A 16,745-nucleotide genomic window follows, 5' to 3' on the forward strand; every position below is an offset into this window, starting at 1 on the left:
CTGCTTTCCTTCCCAGAGCATTATTAGGGTTCTATTTGCTCAATCTTAAGTCTTCTATGAAGTGTACTTTGGGCTTTTTTGTCTTTTCGTCGTCTTTATAAAAATTTGGAGATGTTGTATGATTACCAATGAGACAAGTATCCACCAAAGTTCATATGCAGTGGATGTAAGCAAGTATAGGCAACTGTACGGCCTTCAGCAATTAGAAAACACCCATACCATATAGTCGGCTATAAAAGGCCCCTGCATGAAAAATATGAAACAATTCAATTGAGAAAAAACTAACGGCCTACTTTATAACAAAACAATTTACGAAAACAAATATAAACACATTGCATTGACTCAACTTAAACACGACGGATGTCACACGCGTAGTAGGATCTGCTTACCATTTTGGTGCACCTGAGATCCACTCTAGTTTTTTTGTGGGTTCATGTTGCTCAGTATTTAATTTTCTTAAAATTTGTGGACTTGTGCGTCGTTTCGTCGTTTTGATGTTTTCGTCATGGTTTTGTCTGTTTGTTTTCGACTTATGAGTTTGACCATCCCTTTAGTATCTTCTGCCTCTCTTTTAACGAATTCATTTAAAAGTGGTATTTCGCATCCAGATTATTATGGAGATATTTTTTTGTCAGGCAAACAGGTTAATAAATTTTGCTTCCCGACATTGATGTATAGAATATGTTCAAATATTTGATCACGGCTTGACGGACTAAATGACCTGAATATAGAAATGGATAGATTCCTGAATATAGAAAGGGACAGATACCTGAATTTATAAATTAAAAGTTGGAAAATAAAACTTATGTAGAGAAACAGTAGAAGATGAAAGAAATATTAAATTACACTGTTCTGCTCTTGAAAACTGTTGACAGACATTCATCAATCATCTGAATTATAAATATAGCAATTTTATCAACCTTTCTTCAGAGAATAAATTGTATGGTTAATGACTAATAAAGGTAATTAATTATATAATGAATCTTATATTAAATATGATATTAGAACTAACAGAAAATCGGTATTCATTACTAAAGCAAACCCGCATCTGAAATATGAGGATGCTGTTGTTGTCTCTCTATGTCCAAATTTAGCTGGATTTCCTCAAAATAAAAATAAAATACTGAACCATTATTGTCTTATTATTTTATGTTTAGTTTGTTTATTATGTTATGAATGATTACATTGTAATTAATCTGCCCTATCAAGGACATTTGATTGGTCAATAAAATTATCTGTAAATGGTATATATAACAAACATAATCGTGTTGACGCTTTGATAATTTGAAAAATTTTATCAATTTGCTTATACGTTGTTTGAAACACGACCAACTGTTTCTTTTATAATAACTACGTCGATGTTCTGACAAACTATAATATGCCGTTACACAATATTGTGTATGTGTGGACTGTTCATGACATTGATATAATGAATTATTTTCGGAAATACAGTAATTGAAGGATGATTTTGGGTAAAATGCAAACATGTGTTGATATATTGCTTTACTTGTACCTTTGTTTTCGTAAGCTGTGACTCTGGTTTAATTGGATTAACACTTCTCTTCAGTAAAATTATATGAACGTTTGTTAATGAACCTTTTGGTATTCTACTGATTGAAATTTAGGAGGAGTAGTGATCAAACAGGTTAGTCTATTTATGTTGTAATGATACACCACTGTTTTAGGTTAGGGTGAAGATTGGCGTCTGTTAAAACGTTTAAATCCGCTGCATTTGTATGCACCTGTCCTGAGTCTGGAGCCTGTTGTACAGTGGTTGTCGTTTGTTGGTGTGGTTCATAAGTGTTTCTCGTTTTTTATATAGATTAGACCGTTGGTTTTCCTATTTGAATTGTTTTACACTAGTCTTTTTGGGGCCCTTTATAGCTTGCTGTTCGGTGTGAGCCAAGGCTCCGTGTTAAAGGCCGTAGGTTGACCTATAATTGTTAAATTTTTACACGTTGTGACTTGGATGGATAGTCTCATTGGCACTCATACCACATCTTCTTATTTATATATAGACCCCTGAATGTACATTACTTGTTAAGAATCGAGAACGCAGTCGGTACTAGTCTTTAGTTGTATGTAAATGTTGTTCATTAGGAAATATTGTGTTGATGACAGATCATTTATGGCTTTGGCTATACTTGTTTGTCCTTTTTGGTTTATAGCTCTTCATCTTTTTAATAAGCTTTGGATTTTCAAATATTTTGGCCTCGAGCATCACTGAAGAGACCTTGATTGTCGAAATGCGCATCTGGTGCAGAAAAATTGGTACCGTTTATGTTATTATAAATGCTTTCCTTGAACTGGACCGATTTAAAGGTTAAATCTTGTTAAAACATTGGTATGATATTGACGACTGCATATTGACAATTAAGTGTCATTTTGTGCCGTTTAGTTTTTTCATTTATGTGTTCCTTCTTTTATTTCAAAACAATAATCATACATTAACACTAACTTTGTGTTGACTAAGTTTTCTTTTGCAATGTAAAAGTTTAAGAGGATAACACTAAAAGGCCAAGTGAGCTTTTCTCATCACTTGGCGTTCGTCGTCCGTCGTCGTACGTTAACTTTTAAAAAATTTTCTCCTCTGAAACTTCAGGGCCAAATTTAACAAAACTTGCAAGAATCTTTATTAGGGTATTTAGTTTATAAAATGTATCCGATGATCCCGCCTGCCTACCAACATGGCCGCCATGGCTAAAAATAGAACAATGGGGTTAAATGTAGATTTTGGCTTATATCTCTAAAACCAAAGTATTTAGAGCAAATCTAACGGAGTAAAATTGTTCATCAGGTCAAGATCTATCTGCCCTGACATTTTCAGACAAATTAGACAACCCGTTGTTGGGTTGCTGCCCCTGAATTGGTAATTTTAAAGAAAATTTTGAAGTTTTTGGTTATTATCTTGAATATTATTATAGATAGAGATAAACTGTAACTGCAATTATGTTCAACAAAGTAAGATCTTCAAATAAGTCAACATGACCAAAATTGATAATTGAACCATTAAGGAGTTATTGCCAATTATAGTCAATTTTTAACAATTTTTCGTAAATTTTTGTTATCTTTTACAAAAATCTTCTCCTCTGAAACTACTGAGACAAATTTAACGAAACTAAGCAACAATCATCATTAGGGTATCTTGTTTAAAAAATGTGTCCGATGAACCCGCCTGCCAACCAACATGGCCGACATGGCAAAAAGTAGAACATAGGGGGTAAAGTTTTTGGCTTATATCTCTGAAACTAAAGCAGTTAAAGCAATTCTGGCATGAGTAAAAATGTTCATCAGGTTAAGATCTATCTGCTCTGACATTTTCAGACAAATCAGACAACCCATTGTTGGGTTGCTGCCCCTGAATTGGTAATTTTATGGAAATTTTGCAGTTTTTGGTTATTATCTTTTAAAAATACTAATATAGATAGAGATAAACTGTAAACAGCAATAATGTTCAGCAAAGTAAGATCTACAAATAAGACAAATGACCAAAATTGTCAGTTGACCCCTTAAGGAGGTATTGCCCTTTATAGTCAATTTTTAACAATTTTTCTAAAATTTTGTAATCTTTTACACAAATCTTCTCCACTTAATCTACTGGGCCAAATAGAATTAAACTTAGCCACAATTTTCAATAGGGTATCTTGATTGAAAATTGTATCCGATGACCCTGCCTGCTAACCAACATGGCCACCATGGCTAAAAATAGAACATAGCGGTTTATTATAGAAGTCTATGGGAAAATTGCAAAGAAACAATTTCAAATGGTCACAACTTGAAAACTAATTTAAATAATGATAAGGGGTCTTCAGTAACTGTTGTAAGACTACAATGGGATGACCTGCTTTTAATTATACTACTGGGCCAAATTAAACCAAACTTGGCCTCAATCATTATTAGGGTATCTAATACTATTTATTATGATTTTAACCTTATTTTACATGATTTCCAAAACCACAGTAGATACAGATGAGCGACTAAGGCTCTTGAGAGCCTCTAGTTTTTATATACAAACGCCAATGATGTCTGCAATTCGCCAAATATTTTCATAGATAAACTTTACTACCGGTGTTGAACCCTTGACAAACGATTGTAGGGCATGTGATTATTTGCAATTGAACAACATTTGACTTTTGTTGGAAAATATACATGTATTATTTAAATCTGTTTAATTGTGAAACGTGCACCAATCAATTTAACTTATCATTTGAGCGATTTAATTATTTGCCCTTTGAAAAACGAAACGAAATAGTTAATTTATTTTTATATTTTATTTAATAGTTTATCTCTAATTTTTGAACGCCACTTATATTGCACAATAATTACATTAGATGTATGTTTCATTATAATACGTTATTCTGATTGGCTACACTGCAATCTCGCGTTATTCCTTAATCAACTTCATTACACAATAAAATTTATCATTCATGATGACACGAGGTCCGAAAATAAAGTGCAAAGGTAAATTAAATAAAAACTTAATAAAAATCGTGTTTTCATGATCCTAGCTAAAAAATGTAATTATAAGTATTGAATGCTTCTTTTTGTAACTTCATAGTGTTGTAAAAGCGTTGACCGTGTGCACATTTTAAGAATGAAGCGCTTCCGCGCTTCATACAAAATGTACTTCGGTCAACGCTTTTACACCCCAATGAAGTTACAAAAGGAAGCATTCAATTCTTAAATACATGTATTATCTTTCATTTGTGTAGAGAAAAACAAGACTGTACAAGTCATTTGGAGGTTAATTATATTACATGTACATGTTATCAAGGATATGTATAAACAATACCATTGTTGTTTCAACTTATTGATGTTAATTTCGTTGTTGATTATAATCTTATTTGTAGCGTGTGTCTCTTAATTAATTACAAATCATTTTGTTACGATAAAAGAAATGTATGTTGGAATAATTACATAAGATGTATGTTTCATTATAATACGTTATTTTGATTGGCTAACTGCAATCTCGCGTTATTCCTTAATCAATTTCATTTCAAAATGAATTGTAACATTCATGATGACACGTGCTTCTACAATTAAGTGCACAGGTAAATAAAAGAAAAAAAAACTTGATAGTAATCGTATTTTCATGATCATAGCGAAAAAATGTAATTATAAGTATTGAATGCTTCTTTTAGTAATTTCATAGGGTTGTAAAAGCGTTGACCGTACGTACATTTTTAGAATGAACCGCTTCCGCGCTTCATACAAAATGTTCTTCGGTCAACGCTTTTACACCCCAATGAAGTTACAGAAAGAAGCATTCAATTCTTAAATAAACAACTCAAGCCATCGTTGTCAAGCAGATGAAAATATAATTTGATAAATTTTGTTAAATCATCAATTTTTTACAACATAATTTTTTTTAAAAAGTTCTTTTTTAAAATATTTTACACTAAGATCCACGTTTAATTCCAAGGACATAATGAGCAAGCACAAAACAGAAAACTAAAACCCCATACTGTATTCGAATGTTGAGACCGTCCTCTAATTCCCCATAGGTCCTGGTTATTTGTTGGACTTTTTTAACTTTTTTTGTAAAGTTTATTTCATGATGTCTCCCGCTATTACTGAAGACTTTTTAGTGACGTTGATGTCTACTTTCCCTTACACTTCCTGATTTTAATATCAGTCAAGGCAAATGACGAGATTTTGTTGTTTTATCAACTTCTTCCCCCTATTCAGTTTAAACCTGCTGATACAATCTTTGCAGATATTGTATGAATGACGATAGGCAAGAAGCAGAAAATGAGGACATTTTATGCCAACGTTTCACACACACACGCAAACATGAAAAGAGTACGCTGCTGCCGTTTTCGAAAATTGATAATCCAGGATTCAGCAAGTGTAAGTGGAATATTTTTGTCAAGGGCTCTGGTCTTGTAATATGTGATGATTCAAAAATTAAATTAAGTTGTTTTCAAATTAAATGACTAAGAAACGAGAAACGAACAGAAGTACTCCAAAAATAACAAAGCAAATTAAAGATTAAGCACCACAAACCCTGGGCGTGCATACCCAACCATGTGTATCCGCAAGGGCAAATTGTGTGCTTCTATTTAGGATGTGTTTACAGAATCTGTTCTTCTTCATTACTAAGAAAAGTGTCTTGTTTAAGGTTTTAACAATAGATTTATACATTGTCAATTGTGAAACACTTACAAAAAAATAAAATCAAAATCAAAATATTAGAAAAAATCCAACATACGATATAAATTATTCGAGCACAGCTCATGTAATGAAAAACCCTTATCAAGTACCCTTGTCAGAAAAAGTTTAGAAGTCAAGTTCAACCAAGTGATGAAAACGGCCGTAAAACTATTAAAGAGCGGCATTCAACTGACTATAAAGAATCCATATCTGATACATAGAAATGTGTACAGTTCATGCTGAAGCGGGTTAAAACTGTGTAAATGTTACTGTAATTATATTTTACCTGTCGTCTTAAAAAGGTATAGATATAAGATGTGTTATAATTGCCAATGAACCATCATTAATGAGATACATGTACTTAACTACGTAGATTAAGGTAACTATATGTCATCTTACGGCCTTCGACAATGCGCAAAGCTCTTAACTAGCGTAGAAACAAAGAAATATATGTCATTATAATCACTGATGTATGTATTATGTGTAATTATAATATAGTATTCAATAGATTCATGTAGACTACGTTTTAGAATACAAATTCAATATTTTTCAAGGTTTTTACTAGCCTTCCTTTATAAGTATACCTAATAATAGATTATTTACGGTAAGTTAAAAGTATTCAATCTTAACCAAAATTGAAGTCTATACTTTCGTCTTAAAGTTTGGTACGTACAAGAGAGGTTCCGAGTAAAACGATATTTGTACGCAAGCAAACGAGAGATAAAAACGATGAATGAAACTGATATTGCGTCGTCACTGGAGGCATTTGAGTTATAGGAAATGGACGAAGTATCATCATCGTTGACGAAGTATTTGTTTCTATGTCATAACAGTGTTTCTAAACTAATATTGAGAAATAATGTCCTTTGCTGTATATTATATTGCACTAACAATAAACCCATAGTATTGGTGGTTAGATGCAACATTAATATATGAAATTCTATTCATTCTGTCTGAATGAAAAGACAATTTTGTAAACTAATAAAAAAGACTAATTTTTAAATAAAGTTTTTATACTAAAATCAACCGATTAAATGTATAGAAGTTGCTGTCTTTGAGGCTACTTACTGGAGTTACATTACCGTCTTCCTGAAACCCTGCGGTCGAACATTTCTGTAGCTTAAAATGCATGTTTATTGTTTTTTCAACCAAAACGATCCTAAAAAAAGATGTGTTATTAAAGAGAGGCGAAAGTTACAAAAGGGACACAAAACTCATAAGTCGAAAACAAACTGACAATGCCATTGCAAAAAAAAACGAAAATCGACCAAAAGACAAACAACAGTACACAAAACACAGAAAAGAAACGAAAGACTGAGCAACACGAACCCCACCAAAAGCCGGATTTAAGTAATTAAGCTTTATCAATACCGAAACATTAGCTATTTGATGGATTACACCCCTTTGACTTAACAGTCGACAACTTTTTAAGTAAATGGCTCCTGATACACGTGGTATGTACAATTCAACAAAAAAAATAACTTATTAGTAGTAAGATCGGATGTTAAGTTCTAGAAATAACATAATGTTATCAGGAACATTATGCGCTCACACACTTGTTAAACCCCGCAATATTCTTCATGTGCCTGTCAAATCTCAGGAGCCTTAGATTCAGTAGTTGTCGTCGGTTCATGTGTGTCGTATTTGTTTTTTGTAAATTGTATTGTTAAAAAATAAGCAGTCAGTTTTCTCTATTTGTTTTGAATTGTTTCACATTTGCATGCCGGGGCCTTTTAACTTTTTTGTTTAGAGCGTCACTAATGGGTCTTTTGTAGACGGAACGCGTGTCTTTTAATCATGGTATCTATGATGAATTTATTATAGCTGACTTTACGGTATGGGTTTTCCCATCATATAAGGCTATACGTTGATCTATAATTGTTTATATCCACGTAATTTGACCTCGGGTGGATAGTTTTCACATTGGCAATCACACCACATCTCCTTATTCTTATACAATCATTAAATGTAGCAGGGTTGTTAAAATGTTAAGATATGAAATATAAAATGTATTAATACACAGGACCCGAAAGACACCGCAAAATCTTGTTTTGCCAAAAAAAGCGACAGATCCATTGTATAAATTGTTCATGTAAAATAAACCATAAATAAAACGTTGTTTCGTGTAAAAGTTCTTGAAATAATTTACCTCATATCGATTCCAATATATCATTTTTAATATCTAACAACTTTTGTTCCGAAGTTACGTTATTAGAAATAGATTAGGAAACTTGATTTAATTAAACAACATTATAATGACAGGCATGCTTTTCTATATTTACTATGCTGTATGTATTGTAACCGACCGCCGTTTTTACTAGCCTTCCTTTATAAAGATACCTAAAAATAGAGCATTTATGATGAGTTATGTTTTTAACATATCATTTTATTAATAGCTAACAACTTTTGTTCGCAAGTCACGTTTTTATGAGTTGGACATGTTGGAGTAGTAATCTTGATTAATTACCACAAAATTATAATGAAAGGCATATTTTTCTATATTTGCTATGCTATATGTACTATAATCGACCGCCATCTTGATCGGCTGTAATAGAAACAAAATACTTCTTGTTTTGATATTTACACAAAACAAATTGGTTATTGACTTCCACCTTTTAATGCCCCCGCAACTGAATTTTGGGGGCATATTGTTTTACCTCTGTCCGTCCGTCCGTCCGTCCGTCCCATTATGGGTATATAGTTATTCCAGATAACTACTCATACAGTTTGAATGCTAGGAAGTTTTCACTTTGTTGGCTGTTTGTACGTATGTTGAAGGTGTGCATGTGGTCAGGGTTTTAATTTTATTAATATTTGCTCTTTTGGGAGATAGTTGAACTTATTTTAAAATAACACTTTGCATCTGCGGGTGCATCATTTTTGTCTCCCAGACACAATAAAATCTCAAAGAAAGTTCTACATTGACTTTGTTATGATACAGTTACTTCAGGGTGGAGTGCGAGGGCATCACTTTGTCTAGTTTAATTTACCTTTGAGTTCGGTATTTTTGTAATTCTTTTGTCTGCTAATTGATTAACTTTGATCTTAGCAAAAGATTCTTTCAATGAAAAATGTGTCCTTTGTTAAATATAAACCCTGAATATGAGTTTCCAGTAGATCATTTACTGCTCTATTAATCTCGACATGAGTTGAGTTCTGCTTTTTGGTCGGGTTGTTGTCTCTTTGACACATTCCCGTTTCCATTCGCAAGTTTATAGTGAATAAGATTGCTTTGTGAAGATCTTACCATTTACTACAAAACGGCTTAAGAAAATTCCTGACTCAAAATTGTAATATGTCAACTGAAAAATAATGTATTGAGATAAATAACTAGTTGTAAATTGTAGAATCTATGTCACTTATCATGTTAATTATTTATACCAACCTTGTGCAAATAAAAATGAATAAACAATTCATTATAAAATGCAAGAAGTATTAACATATAAAATATAAAATCATTACAAACGAAATAGAGTTGATAAAAAAAAGAACCCTCACACCATTGAACAGTGTTAAAAAATGTACGGATACGTAACCCTTTAGCATTATACACAATGTCCGAGAGACACAGTCGAATTCCTATTTTGCAAGATGTTGTATGAGTGCCAATGAGACAACTCTCCAATGTCTACTTACCATATCAACATAAAACTTTACATATCAGCACATTATTTAAACACAGAAAATATTATTTGAAAACAATGAAACTGCTATAACTGCAAATATGTTATTTTATTTTCATCTTCTGAGGTGTTTTTCACCGTGTTTCAGTCAATGACTTCTGTTCTGATCTGATAGTATAATATCTTCAAATATGAAAACATGTAATCGGGTGAAAGTGATGAGTCTTAAAATGCATATTAAATTGATATCTTTAATGACCTTTACAACATCTGGGACATGCTATTGGTTGTGATAATCTAAACCATTGTGGTGACGTCAGCCTATTCATTTACCGTGGATTCTTTTTCTAGAATCAACGCTTCCTAAATCTGCCGATGAAATTGACTCACCAAATTATATTCAATTGTTTCCTTTGTGTGCCTAATTTCATTAAGTTTGAATTGGCTAACTTAGTGATTTCTGTTCACTAATGGAATTAGTTTAAAAACTTACCTTAAATTTTTGTAATTTTGATATGCCTTCACTGGGAATCGAACCCTTCCTTGAAATCTGTTATGTGTGACTGACATCAACACATCGACGAAACCTCTCGGCTACCAATGGGTTTCACTATAGATGTCTATTTTATATATTTAAATGAACATCTGATATACATCGGTTCATCGGACACACAGGATTTGTACCTTTATATAGACACAAAAGGAAGACGTATAGTATGAGTTGGTAGCCGCGAGGTTAGCATGGTTAAAATCAATGAGTTAAAGATAGGGATTTGTTGGTTTAGGTTCGAATCCCTGTATTCTCTCTGTTGTTTCAATTCTTAAGTTATCCTGTTTTTTTTTCTAATTTTGCATGTTATAGTGGATATTTTTGTAATAATAGCGAGTTTTACCGGGTTTTTATTATTATTATTGGCTATTTCACATGTTTGAAACAAAAATTATTACATTCTATTTGTCAATTTTTGTTTTATAAATATAGTATGATTTCATATGTTTTACTAAAATTTTACAAAGGTTTGTTCGCAAATTCCTATGCGAGAAAATCGTGATGTGCCTAGAGTGCTAGAAAAATTTCGATAACATACTTATTATATATACTTTATATATGCTTTTTGGTCGGGTTGTTGTCTCTTTGACACGTTCCCCATTTCCATTTTCAATTTTATTAGAAATAATTTCGAATATGTCTTATTTTGTATAAACAGATAATATTGATATGCCTGGTAATATAAAGATCTTTAAAGGTAGAAGTGTTATATTTGTATTTTGTTAACCAATTAATTGTGATCTGAGATTTATCAATGCATCGTTGGACACGATAACATGGTTATTTAAACTTACTTACAAAATTAAAGCCTTTTCTTAAATACCTTCTAATTAAGAAAAGGCTTTAATTTTGAAAAGAAATTAACACAATAGTTTAAGTTATAGATACAATGGATATACAAAGCGTATATATAATTGTTATGGTCATTTTTGTACGACTCATCTTAAAAATCGTTTGAAATACCAAGGTTAGTCTACTCACATTCAGATATGGACTAAGCCAGATTTGGAACAATGTTTTGGTAAATTTTAGTTGTTGCTATTCATTGTAATTGATTTGACCTTCAAAGTATAATGACTACAGTGCTACTGGTAAATCTTGTGTAGACAAAAAGGCATGTCTTATGTTTTAATATACTAGTATATCGATGATGAGTTTTTATTTCATATACATATGGCGCCTGTTAAAACGTTTAAACCCGTCCAAAGTCAGGAACCTGTTGTTCAGTGGTTGTTGTTTGTTGATGTGCTTCATAAGTGTTCCTCGTTTCTCGTTTCTCGTTTTTTATATAGATTAGACCGTTGGTTTTCCTGTTTGAATTGTTTTACACTAGTCATTTTGGGGCCCTTTATAGCTTGCTGTTCGGTGTGAGCCAAGGCTCCGTGTTGAAGGCCGTACTTTAATCTATGATTGTTTACTTTTTACACATTGTGAATAGGATGTAGAGTTGTCCAATAGCACTCATACAACATCTTCTTATTTCTATTGAAATATTTTCAATTTCTAATTCTATTTTCATTGACGAAAACATTTTATGCACACTTTAGTGTTATGAAATGCTGAATATGACAAGATGTATAGGTGTGTTGACATTTACTAAGTACGTTGAATTGTCATGACCGAAATGTGTTGAAATTATCCCAATTTAATCGTATATAAATCGACTATTATGACGTGAAATGAAATATTCAGTTGCTAAGGTACTTGGCAAATGCAAATCATATACCAATCAACAATTACTTTTCAATTTCTACATCATTTGGTCTTTGGTGGAGTGTTGTCAAATTTGCAATCATATTACATCCTTATTTTTATCCGATATTTCATCAAGGATCAATAATAAATCGTTAATATCGCTGTATAAGAATATATACAGATAGTGGTTCACTAGAACTCACCTTTTGTCGAAGAATTTAAAGGTACGTATTCTAAACTTGTTACTGTTGTTGTGTCATGTTCCATCATTGTTTTTTGTTATAATCATGTTTGCTCTTCGGTAAATTGGATGCATATGTAACATATCCATGCAAGGGTAAGGAGCAAGTTTTCATAAAACGTGTAAATAATCACATAAAACATGCATGATCGAAATGAGCAAATAGCTTTTAGGGATAAACAGCTGGATTGATTAAGGATTATCTTATCTTTCATAACCTTTAACAAGAGGCATATAAAAAGTCCCATATAATAATAAGATAATAATCCCTACGATTGTGAATTTTCCATTTCGGATTTCTATTGAAATAAACTCTTATATGTGCAAATTTTGTCTTAAATTCGGTTTAACTAGATATGCGTATTGCAATATGTGCATATTTTGGTTCAATATATTGAGATATATTTTGTATTTACATAAAGGGCATAACATGCAATTGACCGACGGGGTATTCTATTTAAGTCTCTATGTTGAAAAAAACCAATTATAATATGTTTTGTTACAATAATTGCCATCATAGCCTACTTTCTAATGTGACAGAAACCAAAGATATTTTTGCAAAATATTTTATCAAATATTCGCATTTTACAAAATCTATTTCTTATATGGTTGTTGTTAAAGGGTAGCTAAGGCCCTACTTGTTTATTAAAGTAAACATATTCTCTGCAACACTATTTCTGGTGTAGGAAAAAAATAAAGACTAATTTGATGTGTGAATACCACTTATTAACATTAATTTCGTATTGATCATTACAGATTATTACTGGGAGTTAAGAACACTGATACGCACAAGATGAATGTGAGTAGAAAATTCATATTATTTAATTTACAAGGACAATTTTCGTGGATTTCGTGGGTACAGGTGAGCCACGAAATCAAATGTTCAACGAATGCCAAATTTCCTATAGGCTTGTATGCAGACTTCGACACAACCACGAAATTAAATATCCACGAACATGTAAGTTTTCCTTAATCCACGAAATTTGAACCCACGAAAATAAATGAATCCACAGTATATATTTTTAATCATAAAAGAGGGACGAAAGATACCAGAGGGACAGTCAAACTCATAGATCGAAAACAAACTGACAACGTCATGGCCAAAAATAAAAAGACAAACAGACAAATAATAGTACAGATGACACAACATAGAAAACTAAAGACTAAGCAACACGAACCCCACCAAAAACTGGGGGTGATCTCAGGTGCTCCGGAAGGGTAAGCAGATCCTGCTCCACATGTGGCACCCGTCGAGTTACTTATGTTATTTCAAATCCGGTAAATAGTCTAATTCGGTAAGTCACATTCGTGAAAAGGGAAGGGTATTGTAGTTACGACATAACGAACATATCCGATATCATCTGTGAAACGGTTATTCCATAACGGTCAACCAACTCGTGATGGCGTCCATAAAATTTAAGAAGGGATGACTTCAACTTCACCATAAAGATTTTCGGATTCAAAAGCACCCTGTATCTTTCATTGGAATAGTTAGTTATACTGCTTAAGGCCAAATCGTGTCCCATTTTTAGCTCACCTGGCCCGAAGGGCCAAGTGAGCTTTTCTCATCACTTTGCGTCCGTCGTCCGTCGTCGTCGTCGTCGTCGTCCGGCGTCGTCTGTTAACTTTTACAAAAATCTTCTCCTCTGAAACTACTGGATCAAATTTAACCAAACTTGGTCACAATCATCATTGGGGTATCTAGTTTAAAAAATGTGTCCGGTGATCCGGTTTACCAACCAAGATGGCCGCCATGGCTAAAAATAGAACATAGGGGTAAAATGTAGATTTTGGCTTATATCTCTGAAACCAAAGTATTTAGAGCAAATCTGACAGAGATAAAATTGTTTATCAGGTCAAGATCTATCTGCCCTGAAATTTTCAGATGAATCTGACAACCCGTTGTTGGGTTGCTGCCCCTGAATTGATAATTTCAAGGAGATTTTGCCGTTTTTGGTTATTATCTTGAATATTATTATAGATAGAGATAAACTGTAAACAGCAATAATGTTCAGCAGAGTAAGATCTACAATTAAGTCAACATGACCAAAATGGTCAGTTGACCCCTTAAGGAGTTATTGCCCTTTATAATCAATTTTTAACCATTTTTCGTAAATTTTTGTAATCTTTTACAAAAATCTTCTCCTCTGAAACTACTAAGACAAATTTAACCAAACTTGTCCACAATCATCATTAGGGTATATAGTTTAAAAAATGTGTCCGATGACCCCGCCCGCGAACCAAGATGGCCGACATGGCTAAAAATAGAACATAGGGGTAAAATGTAGATTTTGGCTTATATCTCTGAAACCAAAGCATTTAGAGTAAATCTGACAGGATAAAACTGATTATCAGGTCAAGATCTATCTGCCCTGAAATTTTCAGACCAATCAGGCAACACGTTGTTGGGTTGCTGCCCCTGAATTGGTAATTTGAAGAAAATTTTGCAGCATTTGGTTATTATCTTGAATATTATTATAGATAGAGATAAACTGTAAACAACAATAATGTACAGCAAAGTAAGATCTACAAATAAGTCAACATGACCAAAATTGTCAATTGACCCCTTAAGGAGTTATTGGCCTTTATAGTCAATTTTTTACAATTTTTTCATAAATTTTGTAAATTTTTGTAAATTTTTACAAAATATTTTCCACTGTAACTACTGGGCCAAGTTCATTATAGATAGAGATAATTGTAAGCAGCAAGAATGTTCAGTAAAGTAAGATCTACAAACACATCACCATCACCAAAACACAATTTTGTCATGAATCCATCTTTGTCCTTTGTTTAATATGCACATATACCAAGGTGAGCGACACAGGCTCTTTAGAGCCTCTAGTTTAGGAACTGGGTATACCGAATGAAAAAGCATGATGTATATGGTAGGGGTACTAACTATACGTATGTATTTATCATTGAAATTACGTCCTTGTTGCTTGTTCTGTGAAACAAATTCAGTGTGGAATTAAATGCTGATGATAGACATTTTACTTGTTTTCTTCAAATAAAATGCTGATTATAGATATGTTACTCGTTTCCTTCAAATCAAATGCTGATTATAGACTTGATTTTTGTTACCTTCAAATTTAATCAATTTTGAATTGTAATAACTGAGAAAAATTATTAGCAAACTTTATTTGTATTCATGTCATTTTTGAGATAATACATATACAATGTATGTAAAATGATGCTTAATCAGATTGAACCTTTTTTTTCGCTTCTGTTTATTTTTACTTTCAAATAAATTTTTCGTTTTATAGTTTTATATTTTTTATTTATTTCTTTTTCTTGCTTTATTTCCGTATGGAGTGGGGTTAGGGATGGGTTTGAATAATATATTCTTTTTCAAAAAAAATTACGAAACGTTCGTAATTTTTTTTTTTTTTTTTTTATATATATAACTTTAACTCCTTAAATGCATTACATGTTTTGTTGGAATTTCATTTATAATAATTCATTTTTCGGCCTTTTGGGTTTTCTTTAGAGAAAAGATTAAAAATTAATGAGTAAATGAATTATTTATACTATATTCTTAATATTCTATAACATTTTTCATTAAATTCCTTTGACTCCCGTGTAGAGAAAATGTTGCCTCGAACTATTTTCATAAACAAGCTTTATAAGGTACCTGAAATGACAATATTTCATACAATTCGTTTTTGAACGAATCTTTGTCGTTTTCGTGCAATATAATATAAATTCTGAGTTTTTATCTTATCAAATGGACCGTTTACCTTCGTCGAGGTCACTTTTTGCGCTCGTGCTCAAATTGAAAAGTATAATTGCAGCTCCCAGCTGTATGTTGTTGTGAACAGTGAATCGCATCAAACTATAACGTTACGGCGCTTTTGTGGGTTTTTTTAAGCATGATACATGCCGGTTTGAAGCACTGGCGCTTTGCCAATTCTTAACACATTAACAAATGCTGGACATGATTGTAACGAAAATATGTTGTACTGATATGGCACAGCGCGATGGATCCTTGTAAAATATTTTTAATGGGGTATTTTTTCTGTGAAAAACCCAAAATTTTGAGTTAAGCCTTTTTTAACTAATTTTTATAGTTTGTTCTTATGTTGTACTGTTACACCACTGTCCCAGGTTAGGGAGGGTTGACAAAACATGTTTAACCCCGCCAGATTCTTTATGTGCCTTTCCAAAGTCAGGAGCCTGTAGTTCAGTGGTTGTCGTTGGTACATATCTGTCATATTTGTTTTTCGTAAATTGTTTTATTATGAATTAGGCCGTTAGTTTTCTCAATTGAATTGTTTCATATTTTTCATGTCGGGGCCTTTTATAGCCGACTATACTGTATGGGTTTTTCTCATTGTTGAAGGCCGTACGGTTGCATATAATTGCTTATATCCACTTCATTTTAACTTTGGTGGATAGTTGTCTCATTGGCAAACTTACCACATCTCCTCATTTTTATATCAGTATTGACTAGTAAATTTAAATTATAATAAATTTATTCAATTTC

Source organism: Mytilus californianus, unplaced genomic scaffold, assembly GCF_021869535.1.
Source record: "Mytilus californianus isolate M0D057914Y unplaced genomic scaffold, xbMytCali1.0.p SCAF_10, whole genome shotgun sequence".
In the NCBI taxonomy this organism is placed as follows: domain Eukaryota; kingdom Metazoa; phylum Mollusca; class Bivalvia; order Mytilida; family Mytilidae; genus Mytilus; species Mytilus californianus.